The sequence below is a fragment of the Hermetia illucens genome, chromosome 3, assembly GCF_905115235.1.
Source record: "Hermetia illucens chromosome 3, iHerIll2.2.curated.20191125, whole genome shotgun sequence".
NCBI classification, from domain to species: domain Eukaryota; kingdom Metazoa; phylum Arthropoda; class Insecta; order Diptera; family Stratiomyidae; genus Hermetia; species Hermetia illucens.
In genome coordinates this window covers 70,944,760-70,964,119 of record NC_051851.1, presented here as the reverse complement: position 1 = coordinate 70,964,119, position 19,360 = coordinate 70,944,760, and the positions used below count along the sequence as shown (strand labels likewise).

At 39.7% G+C, this 19,360-nt stretch overlaps 1 protein-coding gene across 1 annotated transcript in view; it reads left to right on the top strand.

The window, feature by feature from the left end:
- LOC119651431 (calexcitin-2) overlaps positions 1 to 19,360 on the top strand; it is a 251,515-nt gene that overhangs the window by 95,673 nt on the left and 136,482 nt on the right. The window contains exon 3 of the mRNA XM_038055029.1: positions 4,018 to 4,058. The gene's annotated coding sequence lies outside the window, so the exon portion shown is untranslated. The remainder of the gene's footprint in view (positions 1 to 4,017; positions 4,059 to 19,360) is intronic.

Genomic DNA, 19,360 nt, shown 5'->3' with positions numbered 1-19,360 from the left:
TGTTTCTGTGATCAGCCCATGTTTGTATGCAACTTTGTGATGGATCATTTCACATACAGCGTTACGGCGATTCATGTATTCCACAGATACCATAATAATTCAGCCAGAAATGCCAGTCTACACATTCTGTACTGGTCGTCCTCCAGCCGCTCTTTTAATATGAGCTTCTTATCAGCTTCGTGCACGAATACGCCGTCCTGAATGGCGCACATAAATCCCTCCATCTAAGCAAAAAGGTCCCCAGCACATTCCCATCAGCCATCTATTCGACAAATGCAAATCGACAAATTGCTGCCAAAGGCAGTTCATGTGTTTACTGTGCATTACCTTCTACTTTCATTCGTCGATCCGCTACAGGGCTGACTTCACCCCATTCATAGGGTTGAAAGATCGATCCTTCAAGTTAAGTGGAGTCAGCCGACAATTCGCTTTACAAACAACCGCATGCAAGCGACTCCCCTATTCTTTGCTTTAAAGATAAGCGCGTAGCGAGTCGACTCCGACGGCAGCACGGAGTTCGATTGGAATAATTCTTACTACCACCATTACTGTTGACCCCGCGATGATACGATAGACGGACACAACTCCCAGAGATCCTCGTCTTGGTACTTCCGGTACATTTTCTTCCGAGGGAGGCAGCCCATGCCTCAGGCCTGTAAAGAAGGATGAGTTGAACTACATTCATCAGGAAGTGACCCCTACTGGATAAGGCACCTCTCACATTGGACATCAACCAGCAAATCGCAGCCTTGTCTGCGGTGTTACGAATCTGCTTAACGAACTTCATCTTCGTATCTATCATGCTGCCGAGGTATTTCATCGCCAGCTTCGATAAGATGGTTTGCACCAACCTGAATAAGGAAAGCTGTGGGAACCCTCACCTTGGGAAGAACAACGACTTCGGCTTTCTCCAGAGCTAGGGTTCACGTTCTCACTCTTCTCTACTCGCTGCATTACCATTTATTTCCAGTGTGCGTTGAGCTTGCTCAGTTGTGTTTGCTGCAATCAGTGCCGCAGCATCATCCGCGCAGCCGACCACATGCAAATCGTCAAGTAGACTCTCATATAGGGCAATGCAAAGGTGTGAACCTGGTGCTTTTTCGGAGTTCTAGTTCCTTTGCGGTAAAGGGCGGACATTCTTCAGTACTCATTCTCTCATCGCCACCGTCCGCTCTGATGGCGTTAACAGAAAAAAGGACCTGCCCGATTTCTTCCATCTTCGCTGTTTCCATTTCAATTTCAGCCGTCCATCAATACACAGGTAATTTCCAGGGATGCAGTTTTATTCTGGGAGCCGATGCATTACAAACTATGGTTGCTTACATCTAATTCATTGTTATCGCTTTATGCACCTCTTCCGTATTAGTAAGACAATTCAGATTCCTTATTTCAAGGGTACACATGGTTTCTAGGCACCGCTGCTTTGGTGCCTAGAATGCTCTAGACTGTCTGTTACCGCCATCTTCTCGAAGAACTTCCGTGGGTCGGCTTGATGAAAATGATTTCTAACCGTTATTTGCCCTTTTCTTTTTCTTTGGCGCTGATGTTGTCATAGTCAACTTCGATTTTGTTACAATGGAAATTCTGCCGTCGCTATTCAATTTAGGTTGTTTTTGTTGAACTTTTCCTTTTTTTCCTTGGTGCTTGGTCTGTTTGGTTACCATCTCGCGGAATTCTTCTCGCTGCGTTCTTGTCGGCTGATCTAAAATGTTTTTTCTCGCCTCGTTTGGTTGATTGTATGTTCCCCTTCTGCCGGGCTGAGGGCACTGCGTTGTGTGCTACTAAGGGTTGCACTAGCGGTGTGTTTTTCCCTCAGCTCTTCCTTAGCCGCCTTCTATCAGCTTCACTGATGTGCAACAAATTTCAGCAGTTCCTCCATCTCTATTATGCCATTTTGCCATTCATGCGGATGATCACTGGACGATGGTAGAAGCCTTCATTTTTTTCGAATTCTCCCTTTTTTGGCCGCCTACTATTCGTCTTCGCCACTACTATTCGTCTTCGCCGTTGGGAAAATGAGCCTTTCTACTTCTTCACTAGATTACCGTCGTAACTTGGCGCTTCTTGCAGAGGAATTTATAGTCGGATCTGCCATTTTAGTTGACAGAAGCGGTGAAAGTGGCGTATTATTGCTCCTTCTAAAAAATTCGGCTATTGCCGGTTGTATTAACGTATTTGTTGTTGCTGTTGTTGTTAGTAGTGTTGTGTTTGTGGTTTGGCTTCCAGTTGCAGGCCGCTATCTACGCTGGAAAGTGCAGACACATTAAATTATCCTCGTGATTATCTGTGCGAGCAGGGCGTTCACTCGTGGGTTGACACAAATCCTTATGGGAGTTTGTGTTCAGAGCTGGGATCAGGTGCAGTAAGTTGTCGCACAAACAAAAAACAACAACTAAGGTTTTTTTTACCTCAAGTTGTTGTCCTACAATTACCGAATCGATAATGAGTTGCTTTTTTAACCTCTGCTCCTGGGACAGAATTTTGTTGTTCTCGAGCTGCGCGTTAACACTTTCATTAATAATGAATGCCATGAACTTGTAAGCGGTCGCTAAGCAAATATATGCTTCTGCGAGGTTCTCCATCGTGTCCTTTTAGGGACAAGTAGGTAATCGTCACAGTGATGATGGGTGAGATTTCCTTAGGCCGACTAATGAAGTGGTTTATGCCATGTGTCAACCGACCATGTGTTTTGGTCTACTTTTTATACCATAAATTCTGCAACCGATCGTAGTGGTATGGTGGGTTCTTTCGGGGGCGGGTAACAACTTTATTCCACACCAATACTCTTTTGCTTTTATTACCTCTGTCTGAATCATCTGTTAGGATTCGTTGAGTGATCTGAAAGGCTCCGTTGGTTTCTCGCACACGTTGCATTCTGAACACCTCTAGAGTGACTTTCGACATTAGGACGATATGCCGACTGCATACGGTAAAAGGTTTTTGCTTTATGCTTATATCGTTGGAATCTTCACTCAAGTTGACGAGGAACCTGCGCATATTTCAGAAACTAATCATTGCCCGTATCAGACAGCCAATTATCGTAGCCGTAAGGTCGGTCCTTATCTGAGGCATTATCGACGACATAAAGACAAAAAACTGCAGGACAAGGAAATGAAATGGGGGGAAAACTAACAGAGAAGATACTATGTTGATGGCATGTGCTTCTTAGAACGGTGGATAAGGATTTTATTGTATATATCGAAAATCTAAAAATGTGGAAAACAAAAAAATCGGAAAACGAAACCTTATTAAAATTCTCTGCCACTGTCTGCCTGCCTATCTTTCATAGCCACTTTTCTCAGCAACGGTTATACCTATTGTCGGGAAATTTGATGGCAAAGTTGAAAATATGAGCCCCCATGCAAGCAGTAAATGACATTGATCTATATTAAGCTTATGGGGGGACCCTATACATGCAAATTGGGGTGTAATTTTTTTTCCTTAAATATAGTATCAAATGAAAGGTACCAGTTAGCACTTTCCGAATCAGATATTAATTTTGACATCAGTTGTAAAGTTGGGAGTTGGGGGTTGGAAGTTAGTCATCTATTTCCACTATTTCTACCGTTCTTAGAAGTTACATAACCAAAAAACTGAAAAAAATCATGGTAGTTGCCACGGCCCCAAATTACACTCCAACTCGTTATCTGTCCAAATAAAGTTACTTATAGTATTATATATTTTGGAAAATTAGAGCCAACCCCTCAAGTCTACAACCATACAATTTTGCAATAATATCGGGAACGATTTGGGAAAGTTTGATGGAAATTCTACTATTGTTCCCAAAGCTATAATAGACAAAAGTTGCCACTTTCGAATAGCAGACGTTCTAAATATATGCTACGAGCTATGTACAAACGAAAATTTTATGCGTCCTAGCGTTGTTACATAAAAACTCCACAAAATCTTTCGTATCCTGGAAAGCCAGGCTTTCGGTTTTTAAATCGTAATTCATTCATTGAAGTTGTTCATTACTTTCCTGGTTTCAAAGTAATAAACATTTTCTTTTCTTTTCAGATCCTCGCAAGGATACCATTTTTCTTCTATACTTTCTATAGGTAAGTTGATAGATACAAAATAAGATATTGTTTTATTGAGTATTTAGTCGGATTTCTTCTTCGAGCGTATTAGACTGAGGTGAACATTATAATAGCTATTTTGTCCAATCGGATACTTACAGCCTTCCTGAAATTTTACTTTGCTTATTGTCTCCGATTAAAAAAATCACCAAAATCTCCAAAAATGGACAATTCAATCAAGATAAGCTTTTCTTCCAATCGGCTTGAAAGAGAACACTCATTTATTCATTCCCATTAAGTGGGTATTCATGTTTAGACAAATAAGGGATGATTTTCCCATTTATGGCGTGAATAAATTAGTATTGGCCTCATTTATAACCTTCACCGTATGCCGAATTCTTCTTTGCAATTCCCATTATAAATACGCAGAGCTTAACTGTTTTCTGGGCTAATTTATCACCCATTCAAAGGTATACAGGGTGGATGGGATAAAGTGAAATGGGGTCGTAATGCTATGTCTGAATCAGACAAATGTGCCAGTAACCCCTGCCACCGTAGTCGGGGAAAGTCGGTGCCGACAAACTGAGAATGAGTCAGAAGTGGAGTACGGTTTTCAATGCTTTGTTTGCAAACTGCCTAAAGGTATTCTACCCGTTTACTGAAGATACGCCGGATAAGGTTAGGAACTGCCTCGCTTTTTCGTGGCCTTGTCCCAACTTCTATCCACCTGAAAATTGTAAACCCCCTGTTCTTGCCCAAATTGGCGGCCATCTGTCAAAATACCGACTTCTCCTATTCATCGTTAGTACCTCAAACAAATCTTTAGAAACGCAACCCTTCCAGGAACAAATGTAAATCAATTTTGAAATTAGTCTTGAGAAAAAATTCAGGTGGCAAAGTGGAATGCTGGCGATATGTGCTGAAGGAATTCCACACGTTTAATGCGCACTTTCGTTTATATAAGTGCCTAAGAACCTTGAAGCAATGTAGAAAACGCAATGGAAGGGTGAGAATAGAAAAGGTGTGAATGGCTGTTAATGTTCAAAGTAGGTTGCTGAGGCTTAGTATGAACTATCGTTTTCAGTGACTTGCGGGAGACATTAATTTCACTGCGAAGCAAGTATGGCTAAGGATAACATCTTATACCACTTGTCCCATGTGCATCTTTACATGAGATTCACGTCGGTTCTTTTGGGGTGCTTTTCAGTAACTCATACCTTTGCTAGTCTGGCACTACAAATTCGCAGAAATAAAGGTAGAAAAAGGGGTTAGCCCTTGAATATGGCAATGTGTTGAGAATCGTTGCAAATAACAAGCTCGCCATGGATTTTCTTTTTAATTCGGATTCGCTAGATGATGGTCATGCTGGGCAGTTATTCCTTTGGAAATCATTCAATTGGATTTACAGATTCAACGGTGATATACATACATACAAATGAGACTTTTGGGTATCGACTGTATTTGGATTCGTAAATCCGCATTGTAAAAATTCATCGTAGCCTGGGTCAATCTCCAATTCGATTTCTTGTGGCTTGAAGGCAAGAATATAGAGAAATATGTGATTAACGTTTCACCCCTTGCTTACTACTAAATCTCTATCAGTGAATATCAGCATTATATAAAATAAAATTTAAAAGAGAATCAATTTCCTTTTCATAATTTCGTTTCTTGAGGTGAATGGATATTCTTGCGACAGGTGAAATTCAGCTTGCATTACCGGATGCATCGAGTAAATTTGTATTATAAATGGAGCTTCCATGTCGTAGGGGTTTAGAATGGTGAGTTGGATTGCTGAAAACCAAAGAGGATTATCAGCCGGAAAGTTGAAAAATGTAGGAAGTTAGAATAGATTGAATTTGATGCCATGGAAAATAATCTCTACAGACAGGAATAGAGCGTTTAGAATGTAGTTTTTTCCAGTCATTGAAAATTGAACTGAACATTTTCTGATCATTTTCTGCACATAAGCATAACATTTTCTGCACATAAGCATAACATTTTCTAGAGAAGTTGAAGATGAAAATTTGTAACCACATCCAAGTTTCGTCATCGATTTTCGTGTTTCGGGGATAAGAGTTTATTATATAGTATTAGTATATAGTGTTTCCAGTAAATGGTTTGTCTGATTTAGTAGACAAATTTCTTTCTAAAGCTGTTTAATCTATCAAATATAAAGCTCCCGCCTTAAAAGATGAGGATTCACAGATTTTATATCATTATCCATAATACGAGTATAACAAGTCGGAAAGACATGAGAGGTTTTATTTGCTTCTTATATAAGTATATTTGAGTCTATCACATTTGTACGTAGTCCGAAATGTATATGTTTATTTAGCATGTCAAACTGTTGACTTTAGTGTGATATTGAAATTGAGTATTTTGGGTTGTAGTAAATTTACACGGAAAAGGTAACTTTGAGCTACAGTAACCTTATTAGTAATAACACGATTTTGATCAAACATGAGGATATCATCGTTCATACCATAGTCTATAGTACTGGAGTAATACTAGGATAATCTTAAGGGAGGCTCCTTGTCAATTTCCCAAAGAAAGATAGTAATATACTATTAATAACTTAATTTGAGTAGATGTCGATATGGAGTGTTTTATGGTCTGGACACCGTACAGAGGCAGCTTTATGATTGTTTTCAGATTTTTCCGTTGGGTGGTTTTCGAGATGGGTCTGTTAAAGATATCAACATGTTCGACCGGTATCCGCCAAACCCCTCACCTTTCCAATAAATGTCAAAACTAAGACTGCCTTCGCAAAATACTAATCGAGACCTTTACCTAACATGACTATATTCGGTGAAAAAAATTATCCCCCCCCCCTCGCTCGCATATATGAGGACCATTCTTAAATTCATGACGTAAGCGTTCTCAGCTTCCACGTTCTCACCAAATTTTGCGTCAATTGGTAAACCATTTCTGCGAAAGTGGGTGCGACTGATGAACAGACAGACAGGCGGACACACGGAGAGACAGGCAGACCGACAGGCGGACAAACAGCCAGACATTGAACCGATTTTACTAAAAATGGAAGTGGCTAGTGTTTGTGGTCGATAGACTCTTAAAACGTTCAACCGATTACTACAAAAATTGGTGGGTGCATGTATTTTTCAATAGAGAAGGTTTATACGCTATATATTGCAGTAATTCACCATAAGATGACACTGGAAAGGATTAACTTCTACTCTATTTACCCGAATCCCGTGAAAATTGTATTTATTTTTCCATGGAAAATATTTTGGTCCCATTCATCCAATCGCCCTGAAAATCGGAGTGAAAGTTGAATTTCCAAAATCATCCTTGTAAGGGGAGAGGAGTTTATGCAGGGGAGAAAGGCTTACCTCCCTTCAATACTGATGAAAGCGCGTGGTAATTATCTCCTTTAAAAAGATATGGCTTTTTAAAGTGGGTTTTCCTTATGCTGTCATGGTAATGTTTTAATTTTCAACCCTACGGCATTAACAAGAAAGGATGGAGAGTTTATTCTAGAGGAGGAGGAAGGTCCACCTCTCTAATCTGCTTAAAAAATTTCGGCGACCATCCCCGCTTGAAAAGTTATTGCGCTTCAGATTGGTTCTATTCTCACCTGCATCCCCCTGGCGGAAAGAAGAGTATGAATGGGGAAACGGAAGTTCTTCTCTCCAGAAGCCAATTGAAAAATTGCATCTCCTGATATCGTCATAGTAAAGTTTGGTTTGTTAGCGGCACTCCCGATGAGGGAGGAAATAAACAGGATACACAGAAGGAACAAGTTGGTACCCCTTTTCTAACATCGTCGAAGAATTGTGGCGGTCATCACTCGTTGAAAGATTGTGACCTTTTGAAAATGGGCTACTTCCCTAACATTAATGAGCTTATTGGTAGGTTAACTAACGCGACCTTATCCGCGTATATACGGTGACATTCCGTATGGCCTAGAAACTCAATTTGCTCTTCGTATTTGAAATTTTTTGGGGCACCCTTAGATTACCTTATATCCTTATATAGGTCATCCCATTAGATAACACCCTACATTACTAGCCCGCAGCACTGCTATTCCTTTATTAAATCAGCTGTCTATTCACAAGCGTTGATCCAGGGCGTTTTTTTAGCGACTCTTTCTATATGATTGCTGTTCAGTTTTATACTTGTCCCGATGACATTGAAAGCATGTCCTACACAAAATTCTTCAACGTTTAATCGAGAAATCGGACGAGCACTCCACAGGTCCTACTTTTATATTCCGAATTACTATGGATCTGCGTACAGATTAGTTATGAGTATACTAACGCACAAAGCAACTGTCCTCACCAATGCCGTCTCCATGTTGGGAAAGTTAACGAACGATCCTAATCCCTTCCTCGGAAAATTTATTGTGTTGCATCATTCTTGAATACACACGTTTCGGAAAATGTCTAGATAGTATATATCTTAAAGACTTTACTTTTCCCTATCTCGTCATTTTCATATATAAGAAGTCGGGATATCGGAAACTGGGCGCCTCGGGTATAAAAGTTTTGTGTTCATTTTATGTGAGAAACTGTCTGTGCAAAAGTTTTCATTCGGGCATAGCTAAGAATACAAAATATTCCGTCATATTTTGTCAAACCCCAAGGTGTCACATATATACATACAAATCAACGACATAAATACTTTGTACATCCTAACAAAACAAATATTGTGTATTAACGCATAACGATGCATACATATATGTGACGGTTTAAATTGATCTAACTTATCTTCACGTATTTCAACGTTACTCCGTGCACAAAAGCATTCATATAAACTATGCTCGTAAATTAAAAACCGTTGGTAACCAGGTACACCCATGTCTATTATATTGCTATATATAAGCTTTGTTAGCACATACACATAAATACACTCAGGCCGAGATTTCATATAGATGCATCACTATGATTTCAGATATTTCGGTTGGATAGATTCTGGAAACGAGACCTGTTTCACTTTTTGGGTCAAACATTTTGCGAATTAGCATAACGTTGCCTGAAGGAACAAAGCCTGACCTACCAGCTCGGCTAATAAAGAAAGGAGCAAATGCATGTCAATAGCCATTTAAGTCGTGCTGCACTTGAATCGGTCACCTGATCCCTTCTCAGTACATTGGAAATGAAATCCACGAAATTAGCCAAACAAGTCAAACATGCTAGGATGCGGGTGGGGTTTTTGGCATTCTGGTCCATCAAGTTTTAATAAAATTGCAAATTATTGTCTATATAATCCGCCATAATCCGCCACTTCTCGGCCACCCTGGGATATTGGGTTCAATTGCATGGCATAACTCACAATGGATTTGTCACTCTTCCTTAATATGGGGCCTGTTTACTGCCACTTCCGCTTTCTGAGCAGCACATTCTCGGCCTTCTGGCTAAAGCCCATAGCTCTGTAAGAGAGCAAGTAAATGTCATCAGCGTAGTTGTGGTGTTTGAGAGCAGTAGCATCGTGAACGTTACCGATAACGACAACAAAAACTGTCAGTGACACGTTGCAACCTTACCGGACTCTCGGCTTCGATTCCTATGAGATTTGATTTCGATCCAACATGTGACATTCCACGCTGTCATGAACCGTTCTGATAGTAGCGATTAGCTCTTCCAGATTGCCTTTCTATGTAGGGCCTTCCAGATCCACTCCCCGTTGAGCACAATCATCTGAACTCCACACGTTATCCCATAATGATCCGAGGAGTGTGAATGTGGTTTAAGCGGGGGAAACCAGTCTGCTCCCTGTCGACCAACCTTACAACCTAAGATCAAATCTTAAGAATTTTTTTAAATTGGACTTTTTTGAATACCATATCAAACGTATTTCAGACGTATTCGTTAAATTTTACGTTATTGATATGTTGCAAAAATAAAACAATTTCCAAATACAAATGTTGTGTATGAATTTAAATCACTTCGCAGTAGACATAAGCACATAGAAATTTTATTGCTGCAACTTTAAAATTCGAATATTCCAATGGTCTAATACCCCAGCAGACAAAGTGGCTTGGTATAGAAACTCAATTCGGTATGCAATTTTAAATTCTAGGCATTTCGGGACATTTCCGGGAAACAATGCTTTCCATGGAGTACTCAAATTCAAGTAAGTCCTGGAACTCCTACTAGATAAGCTCAATTGAAATTAAACTTACAATAGAACAAAGCATTGAATTTCAGTTCAGTTGAATGAAACAAAAACGCATTCTTATCCTTAATCTACAAAAAATCAATTTTCCATTACTCGTCCTTACCTCCTTATCTTCTATGATCCTCTCTCTTCAGTTTATTGCCAAAAATTTAAACACAATCACCGTAATTTGCACCAAAACATTCTCAATAGAATCCTCTGATAAGCACATTCAGTTCGTAATCTACAGGAATCAGTTTCATGGAGGGGATGATGTGCTCTATTGAATAGTTCCGAGAGAAAAACGTAAGATACACATTGTAAGATTTGTGTTTGACATGTGTAGGACTCGCCCTCTTACATTTCACCTTTTTCCCTTACTTCTGGATTTTGATGGGAAAATTGTTTTTGCTTGAACAATAGTGTATCCTGGTGGAAAAAACAGAACGTAGTAAACGACACATGTAGATCGACTAACTACATAAACATACTTCCGGGAATACATATGTACAAATGTGGCCCAGGATAAATGGGAAAAGTGGGAAATCAAAGCTGAAGGTCGGGAATACTATATTTTTGCTGAGACTGTGACAAATTGCTATCCAGGACTGGAGGCAGTAAGGTTATTTCAGGGTTGATGTAAGAGAATTAAAGTGTTTGCGTCTTTAAGGTATGAGGGCGTATTTGAGCTTATTTCTTTTGACCGCAACTAATAAATTTAGCTGTAACTGCATATTTAAATTTCGTATTTACTGCGAGAAGACCCTGTGGTCCACCTCACCCCTTTTGCTGGCCTTGCTAAGAAACTGGCTGTTTCTCAGTAGCTTATCTCATTAGGCATCTTTTATATTAGCAAGTCGTTTAGCTTTAATCTTTTGAGTCATCTCATTATATTAGAAATGTCGATCAATTTTCGGACTCAATAGCTGCTTGTAACTTTATTTTCGCTTGTTCCGCAGTTTTACCTGTGGTAAGAATAGTAGTGTCGTCCGCAAATGTCGCTATTTTGGTTTCTTCATCTTTTTCAATTCTAGCTACAATTATTTTCAGTTCAAATTAAGTTCCTTCGTATTTCACTCTGAATAGGCACCCTGATACATATGATTTGAAGATATCGAAAAATTCTTCTGTTATTTATATAACAAACCTTCCAACACCTCCCCAAATGCCTTTGCGAGATCCGGAAAAATGGCTGAGCACACCTGTTTTTTTCCATTGCATTTTCTAGCGGATTCGTCATCTTGTTCATCTCTTGAATTCTGGAATGCTTTTCGCGGAAACAACATTGGCGAGGTGGAATTAGATTTCGATCCACAATGATTTGCTTCTTTCTTCTAAGGAGAAGCGTTTCAAATGGCTTGGCTGTAGTAGGGAATAGCGATATTGGTCGATACGATTCGACTCTAAGTGATTCTTTCCCTAGTTTGGGTACCATCACAACTTCAGACACTTTCCGTTGTCGAGGGACTTATTTTGGTCCTTTTTTTCCGGTAATAAGTGCATAGCCAGGAGCCTTTGTTTTAATTCCCACGGAATAGATAAAGGAGAGAGCCCGGGCGTGTGAATCCCACAAATTGCTGAATCCTGGTAGAGTAATGTCTCTCCAACAGTTCCATATTCGTTTATAAATGAATACAAAGCCACCATTTACTGGAGCGTATACTTCAAGATGTCCTGCGTATTGGGACTTAAAACTTCTCTTTGTAAAAGGCGATTAAAAGAGATAGAAATATATAGGCTAGCAACCTGAAAATTTGTAAATATTATTGCTACCAAAATGTCAACTAGGCCTTTGACAGGGACTAACAGAGTGATCGCGATGAGTGATCTGATTGCCAAGGACCTGACAACACTTCACTCTGTCATGTGATGGAAAAACACTGCCTTGGTGACCGCACCTATAATGGTGGGAAGTATGCGGGTTTCTACCTCGTCATTGCTGACACATTGCCCCAGCATCAAGTTTGCCAAACCAACTGACCGGTTTCAATTTATCGACACCGAATGAGCAACCAGATTGACCACTTTTCGGTCACCAGTAGATCTAGGAATAGGAATCAACATCTAATGCTGTACCCGCCAATTCTCGCAGGGTAGGGGAGCTGCAATACTCTAAGTTTAACATCGACAGCTTATATGATTCAGCTTTTGATCGAGAATGCGGGAGATATCTTATTGATCGGATGACAGATACTTGAGTTGCACGTCAGAGAATATCGATGAGCATTGGAGGAACCGCCATGAAACCCTGCAACTACCGATTTTTGAGAACCAATTGTTCCCTTTATCGGTGCTGCAAGTATAGAAACACTGCGAGATTACACTTAGAAGGGAATTTATTATTACGCTGGTCAAGGAAACGGAAGATGTCGTAGAACGCAATGATTTTAGAAGTATACATGATATCACGACTTCTCATCGACGATGACGGGCAGCTGAAAAGATGGAAACAAGACTTTATCACGCTTCTTAGCCGTATCACATCCGGTGAAACTCCTGCCTCTTGTTGATGAAATGGCTCATTACTGTAGCATGCGGACATGTACTACCCTTAAAAAGGAGAGAAATCATCTCGACGATCAATGTACTCGAATGGATCAAAACCGCTAGGCTCGACAATTTCTCCGCAGTTATTTATCGCTGCAACTGTAGTTTCTGCAGATTTTCTATTCGTACTGAAATGCGAGACCCTTCCCCGAAAGTAGAAGATGGAAATGTCCCTTAAGGTTACAAAGAAGAGCACCCCTGCAGGTGGGGGGGACATTAATAACGTTTATAAGAGCGACACGTAAACTCACCAAATGTCATGCGCTGCATGGAGATAAAGTCTCAATCGAATTTCAGGTCAAGAGCGGAGTCCGCCAGGGTTGCATCTTGTCACCGATATCATTTTTAACGTTTTATGTAAATCACAACCTTGTTAAAATCGGTTTACTATCTGTCTGCCTGTCCATCCGCCTGTCTGTCACACGCATTTTTCTCGAAAATGATGACAGCGAATGACACCAAATGTAATGGAAAGGTGGGAGATGTGAACGCTCATGTATACAGTTACATCATTCGACGTCGAATTTCAGAGCGGTCCCCATACATGCAAAAGGGAGGCGTAATTTTTTTCTCACGAAATATAGCTAAGTGGGGTATCAAGTGAAAGGTCCCGGTCAGTGTTTTCCGCAACCTTTCTTAGTTTTGACGTTTGTGGGAAAGATGTGGAGTACGGGTGGCGAAAGATTTCTTTCACGGACCCATTCTCAGAAACTACCTAACCCAAAAATCTGAAAAAATCAAAAGGCTGTCACTATACGGTGCCTAGCCTCCGAAAAGCCCTCCATACCGATATTTGTTCAAATCAAGTTAATAATAATTATTATAATTTTTGGTAGTTGACTGCAAAACTCCCCTTCAGTTCATGCTAGAATCATTAAATTTTGCAGCAATATAGGTTAAAATATAGAGCATTGTCTATCTCTTTCGTGGAAATCGCGCTACTACTGATATCGCTTCGCTACATTATCGCTTCTGTGCAAATTCAAAACTTGGAGTGTCAATATCACGCGAAAATGGATATTCTCACATAATATATGCATATATTACGTGCTGGGTACTAATAGGGCCAATGTCCACCCAAATGTGCATATTGAAGTAATATACAAAACCTTTCATACTCTGAGGAGTCTAGTTTCTGATTTTCCAACTTGTTTCCTTTTATCGGTGACATTTTTCACGCTGCCTTGTCGGGAGGACGTGAAGGAGTTCAATGCAGGATGACATCTTTCCTAAAACACCTCGACTACGCTGATGACATCTGTTTGCTCTCTCTGTAGTTGATGGATCTTGACCAAATGGTTCTCGATTTTGAAAGAGAGTCAGGTATAGCTGGACTGAAGTGGTTAGGGGACCCTTCCTATATGTATTGAAGGGGAAAACCACATTAGCATCTTAGCTTGTTTTTGGATTTTTTTGGTAGGAAAAAAAATTAGAATCCAATCAAATTTGTACATTATATTATTTAAATTCCCAGTCGAGTCACTTTTGAAAATTTTTTGAGCAATTTGAGCCAAGAATGAATAAGTTACACTACATTATTATTTATTATTTAAATATCTCGAGTCAATGCCATCAGCCAATTGAGAACTGCGTAATGAAATTGCTTCACGCATTAACGCAACCTGGATGAAATGGCATTCCACAACTCTATAGTTCTGCGTGTTGGCCGACTATAAAAGACAATTAACGGCGTCTTGCGGAAATGGGGACGAAGAAGTTGCATTGCACTGGTGACGTGACACGTTTTGATCACGTCTGAAATGAAAATATTCGCGATCGATATGGGTTTGCACCGATCAAGGAAAAACTGCAAGAGAGGCGTCTTCGATGGTTCACGTAATTTCCACTAACGAGAATTCACTTATCAAGATTGGTCTGAACATCGAAGTCGATAGTAAGTGACCAAAAGGCCGGCCGAAACATCAGGGGCTTTATACACTGGATGGGGATTAAAAGTCCACGCGATTACATCCTGATCAGGCATTTGATAAAATAAAATGACGAAACCGATCACGACGAGCCGACCCCGCTTGTGAACGGGACAAAGGCTGAAGAAACAGAAAAAGATATGAGATGTGACGTGTGCACGACAGCTCCGTGTTACATAGCTAAAAATGCCAATGCCCTCTACTTTTTAGAAAGCGACTTAAATAAATCTCTTGATGGAAACTCCTATATTGATGATAGTCAACCTCATACGCTTCACACTCTGAGTTTAATATTATTAGTAAATGCCGAGAATGTAACCTACATCAAATATAAAAAAAAAGGCTGGGGAGAATTAGATTCTTCTTGAATGGAATTTTAATATTTCATTCGATTGTCAATTATTCTCGTTAATTATGATGTCAGCATCCTATTTGCATGGCTTTGGAAACAGTTAATTCGCGCGAAATTGCTAAGTTTGAACTGCTATAACTTTGGCGTTAATGGTCAGATTTCCATGAAATTTAGCACGTATATACAAAATATTATCCTCTATGCGGGCACAAAATCAAAGTCCTAGGATGAATTTAAGGGGGGTTTTTCAGTAAATTTCTAAAAGTTGGTAATATACTATTAGTAAGTTTATTTGAGCAGATATCGGAATGAGACATACTTTAAGGCCTAGATTTAATCTAGGCGCACGACTCTAATTTTTTACTCACTTTAAGTGCGTACATTTCGACTCTTTTCTCACGCACTTTGCAATTCAAGCCGAAACTAATATGAACTTCAGAAAGTGCAAATCGAGACCTTTCATTTGATACCCTACACGACTACATCTGGTGAAAAAATTGTTTGGATCCCCCCTTTGCATGTATGGGGCGCCCCCTTTGAAACTCCACCTAAATTTATGCCACTCACTGTATGCGCGGGATTTCATAGCTTGTGAACCGTAGAAATATGTTCTGAATAAATAATGAAAATTTCAACGAATTTGACTCGATAATAAACATAAACATTCACTTTGACATATGACACCTTGGCCAAATATTCTATTGTTTATCTGGATAGAATTGACAGCAAAAAAGATCGATTCCTTGGATCCGACACGAGGTCGAAGGTCTATTTGATTTATCATTCATGATTTTGGTTCAATAGGCGTGAGCGATAACTCCTCTAGATTCCACCCGATATTACATATTAAATGAGTTTAGAACAGTTCTAATTGAACCCGTCCGCTTGATATTCCCAATGAAAATGCTTGAGAAGACAATTTTCCACTCCTCTTTCGCCTGTTTGCAGGGCTCTCCACTAAACTCAATAAAAACTCATACTAATGGCTGCATATAAGGGGTTTCGCAGACAGATTTTAACAAAATTCTATTTTGGACAAACCTTTAGAAAGAGAGTAAAGAAAGGGAGTAAATATCTTAGAGGAAGGATAACGCAAACTTTTTCGGGAAGTGTTCCAGGCATATTGGACGCATGCAGATTGAACAAATTGTCGGTAATTCGAGAAATTGATTTTTGGAGAATACGGTTGACAAATGGAATGAGGTGTTACTAAAGTAAGCTAAAAGGGAGGGATATGGCACTGCACAAGCAAACGATATCACTAAAGGATGTTATATAAAGCAAATCAAGGATTTAGGACACAGCACTCCGATGTGAACCTGCTTGATTTCAGGTTTAATCTGGCAGCTCAGAGAAGATTAGAAGCAAAACAGAATATGTAACTCCACATTGGGCGCCACTACACATACACACTTGTATAATGCATTCAGGCAAAACCCATACGATTAAAGCTTATTCTAACTCATGTAAATGAGAGAGCTACCCTATATTACAAATTGAAAATTCTACTGAAAACACCAGGCAAAACGAAACATCCATTCTATGTCTCTGGACCCTCGTTAGGTTGTTATTCAGAAAAGGCTACGCGCATCGATTGACAAAATCCAACTTCGGCGCTTACTTTTCATAAATCATTCACTAAAAAAGTCATCCTTCGGTGAATTTGCCAGCAGGTGCAGTTTTGAAGTAATCATGGCTGTTTGCAACCCTTCGTATCCACTCAAGAGCACTCTCAGCAATGTCATCTTTGCCGATCATACAACAGCAGACTAAGTTCCACGTCCTCACCACACTTTAAGCACTTAGCCATGCTAATGAGATTATTCCGGCGAAAAGTCCTCGGTTGTCTACCCTCTGCATCTAGAGCCAATATTCCACGGTCGATTTATATGCATTTCTAAAGATGGAAAAATCTCGGTCAAGGATAAGAGACAAAACCTTCTAAGACGGTGTGAAAATTTGCCAAATACATGACGGTCAGATATTAATTGCAACCAAGCACTTCCAAGACAATAGATTAAACAGGCAAATCGTTGTTCTGCAACATTTTATAGTTGTCGACCAAAGGACTAAGTATGCTCGCTTCCAAAGGAAAGTGGCTCTTGTGAAGTTGCAGTTCCTCCCCCTCCTAGCCGTTCTTGCATTACCCTGGCCAGTCACACTAAAACATTTGCTTGGCACGTACGTACAAATAAGACAAAACTTACTTCTATGTGTATGCAAGTTGTGATTTATTCGTGGCTTCGAAAGTTCGTCCTTTTCCCCTTCCTGCCATTGTTGTTCTTGCCATTTTACGCTCTCGAAAAAGTTGGCATCTTTACTTCTCAGTTCCCTGCAAAACGGGATTTTCAGTTGCGAAAAGTTCAGATAAAATTGTTTAACATTTCGTTGAGTGTACGAGCATAGTATTACGGCGGCAAGGATAAATTCTATGACGGTTATTAGTCACTACTTTGTTATTTTTTCCTTGTTCAGGCCCTAATTACACTCTCCGGGAAACTCAAGAAATTGCATGAAATGAAATGAAAATAAATTTTCACATTAAGACGAGTAAAGAGTAATTTAGCTTATTAGCCAGGCGTTGGTGGTGTGTGTTCCTATGCCGGGAGGGTTAAGGTAAGGGAAGAATAAGGCAATAATATAAATGGGATTTTAATTAGGGCATTCCACGCGAAATATGTTTTGTTGAAGTTTGTGAAGTGATTTGATGGCTGATGTTGGAAACTTTCTTCCATTTGATTTGGCGACTTTTGATGAATTACTTAGAAGGTGTGGCTCTCTGTGAACCGAAATTAAGGACTTTTGGGGAAAGGTATTAATATCGCAGCTCGCATGGAATAATCACCGTCGTGTTTTCGAATTAATTAAAATATGTATGTTCCTCGAAGAAATTTCGTTAAGGGTATAACAAAAAGTCAGTGCATTTTTATGATTGCTGATAAGGGTTCTTACAAAGCAATATTCAGTTTCCTTTGTTCGAACAGTGCATTACCGAGGGGTCGCCTTTTGACATTCGCATCTTTTAATGTCCCTGGTTTTCTTGATATTGCTCGTTTTAGAACTGATAGCTTTTATTTGCGCCTCTGTGCTTTGGCAATTATGTATGTACATAGGTAGGCTTTGTGTAACTACACTTTTTCGCCAGTCATGCTGTGCTGGTTTACGTTTGATATCCTGATAGATATCGACATCTGTCCCAGCAACGTGACTAGGAGTACCCAGTTTCACTAAAGCAGACTGCTCTTTGCTTAACTTGAAAATTTAGATGATGAGAATGAATTCCGAATTCTTAATTCTGGAATTTCTAGAAACAATTTATGCAATTCTGCGTTTTTGCTTATCGGTGCAATCAAAATTTGTAATTAAAACTCCCGCTCTCGAGCAATAAAGTAATTTCTGAATAAAATTTCTAAAAACTTAAAACGATCTTTTTAATTCTCGGGAAATTTAATTATATTTTTCTTTTTATGATAGATAACCAACTATCATTTAACTCATACTTTTCTGATAATATGTATTGTCGCAATACATACCAGGTGAGTTTGTAACGCACACTGTCAATCTCCTTCCCTAGATATAGGAATGCAATGTATGGAGGGAGAAGATCGTGAGACGATGTTTGTTTATGAACAAGCTGTGCAGCGCATATTGTTTCCGCAGCTCCGTCTTCAAGGTGAAAATCCGATTAGGCGGTTATTTGATCATCCGTTGGGATGAATTTTTTTTCCATATTAAAATGGTTGTACTTTATTGCCAGCCAAATGTCGTTATACCTTCTTCAATGACTCCATTAAATAACCGAGACCGAGGGTAAGGTAAAATTTCATGGTTTCCCTGAATTTATTTTCTAAGCCGTCAGGTCTTATTGTTTTGCCCATTTCATTCCTTTCCATTCCTTTCCTTCATTTGATTCCTTCTTCAACTTCTGTAAGGCTGACAGGTGGTATTACTCCAAATGCCGACAGTGTTTGTGGATGTAGTGAATTGTGGAAATTTTACTATTTCATTCTGCCCGAAATATTTTCGTCCTCTGTTCGTCGCAGTTCGTCGGTCGATAAGCAAGCTACCGTTGTTGTCATTGACACAACAGAAGATTTCAATATTCTGTGTGCGTTGGTGTCGGCTATTGGCAAGACGATATTGATCGCTCTCCCCACCCCGAGCGTCGAGTTTATTATGATTTTTTTGAAATGGTTCTCTTAGATAACAACGATTGCTTTCTCTGCTTTTCGATTGGCAATCTTCTAAATTGTCCGTATAGCTGAGTGGTTAGAGCACAAGGCTGTCGTACGGAAGATCGCGGTTCAAATCTCGCTGGTGGCAGTGGGATTTGTATCGTGATTTGACGTCGGATACCAGTCGACTCAGCTGTTAATGAGTACCTGAGTCAAATCAGG